This window comes from Amblyomma mixtum, chromosome 3 (assembly GCF_055824585.1).
Source record: "Amblyomma mixtum isolate Tamu chromosome 3, ASM5582458v1, whole genome shotgun sequence".
In the NCBI taxonomy this organism is placed as follows: domain Eukaryota; kingdom Metazoa; phylum Arthropoda; class Arachnida; order Ixodida; family Ixodidae; genus Amblyomma; species Amblyomma mixtum.
In genome coordinates this window covers 2,529,269-2,531,269 of record NC_143014.1, presented here as the reverse complement: position 1 = coordinate 2,531,269, position 2,001 = coordinate 2,529,269, and the positions used below count along the sequence as shown (strand labels likewise).

General features: G+C 46.3%; 1 pseudogene; it reads left to right on the top strand.

Moving 5' to 3' along the window:
* The first annotated feature begins 832 nt into the window (after positions 1-832).
* On the top strand, positions 833-1,712 carry LOC149349104 (uncharacterized; annotated as a pseudogene).
* The last annotated feature ends 289 nt before the right edge of the window (positions 1,713-2,001 follow it).

The following is a 2,001-nucleotide window of genomic DNA, read 5'->3' as shown; positions in this document are numbered from 1 at the left end:
TGCGTTCGCGCGGAGCGCGGGAGATTTAAACATCGCGTTTTTAATTGGTGATTGCGCCACTGTTTTAGCCAATATCGAAAAAATAATTTCACAGACGTGATCAGCAATGACACTACTTCAAAACCCTAAAAAATTAGCTGATTTGAAAACCGCCTCAGTATCCCTTTAAGATGCAAAAACAATCGTCCACGTACCTGACGAATAATTTATGGCGTGGCTCGAATGTTTCTAGGGCTTTCGTCTCGATGGCTTTCATTGTGAAATTAGCCGCCGTCGCGGAAACTGATGCTCCCATGGCTGTGCCGAAGGTCTGACGATAATAACTGCCGCCGTACGAGAAATATGTGTTGGCAAGGCAAAAGGAAAGAAGCTTGCATAGGTCGGGTACATCGAAAGGTGTGCGCTTTTCAAGAGACGAGTCCTCGTTCAAACGAAGCTTGCAAGTTTCCATCGCCAGGTCAACTGGAACGCTCGTGAAAACGGAAGAAACATCGAAGGAGACAATCATTTCACCGCATCGCCACGAATGGAAATGACTTGGACATGGGTTTCAATTAATGCAAAATTTTCTGCTTGAATATTAACCAGTTTTGGTTGACAGTTCTCGAAGAAGCGAGCTGTTGAAAAGCGTGGAAGAAGGTGTCCAGTTCGGCGTTCATAAAAGAGAAATTTGCCCTCTTATAATCAGGAATGCTTAGTGGAACAGTAGCGAAGCGGCTTCGGCACTGCTACATTAAATAACTAAGGTTTTGATCGCTGGGAAAGTTTGTAGAAGACATTGAGTGGATCATTTCTGGATTCGAAACAAAAACCAGGTCATTGATGGAATGCTTTCATGACGCAGCTGATCACCGCTTCGCAAGATTTTTACCCCGGATCGACATCGACGTCAACCATCGCAGAAGATATAAATGGGATGCACCGTCGCCACCCCTTCAGTGGGCATGGGAGCAGCGACACGATGTGGTTCACCAATGTCTTTCGTTTTTCATCCTTCAGTTCCTGTCCTCTGCACTGGCAGCGTCGCTTCAGATCCAGTTCTGTGCCACGATGGAATCCCATCAGCGCTTTTTGACTGGAGTGCGCCGGCGTCAAGCGACAAATGCTCTAGCGGCCCATGGAATGCTTTCATGACGCAGCTGATCACCGCTTCGCAAGATTTTTACCTCGGATCGACATCGACGTCAACCATCGCAGAAGATATAAATGGGATGCACCGTCACCACCCCTTGAGTGGGCATGGGAGCAGCGACACGATGTGGTTCACCAATGTCTTTCGTTCTTTCATCCTTCAGGTTAGTCCAGTTTCATCCAAGCGTTCAAATGATGTCTGCCTCGTTATGCTCCCTTGCCCACAAGTGCTGTTGGAAAATGTATGCCAGTGTTATTGTGTGCTCAAATTGCTCTTGTCCGGAGACGTTGAATTAAACCCTGGCCCTGGCCATAGCACTCGTAGCAACACTCAGAACCCGACTACCGACTCTGACAGCGGTGCCATTCTCGCCCTTCTGGAGGATCTAAGTAACCGCTCAACAAACATTGAACAGGGGCAGGTCGAAATATTGAACTCAATTAAAACTATTACATGCAATCAAGAGGAACTAGACGTGAAGGTTACCGATTTTTCAAACAGGCTTACCACTGTTGAGACCAAACTTGCGGGTTTTGAATCCTTCCGTCAGGACCTGAATGCTCTCAAAGCAACTGCTTAATGCCTCGCCAAAGAAAATTACTCATTAAGGGCCCGAATGAATGACCTCGAAGATAGATCCCGTAGAGATAACCTCTTATTTTTTGGTATATCTGAAGGCGCTGGAGCCACCGAAACATGGCTACAATCAGAAGAAAAAATTGGGAATGCAATGCAGCAAGAAATGTCCATTACCATTTCTAATACTGATATCGCGCGGGCCCACCGAATCGGCATTGCAGACCCTACCAAAACGCGACCAATAATGGTAAAATTTTCCAACTACAAAACAAAGCAAATGCTTTTAAACG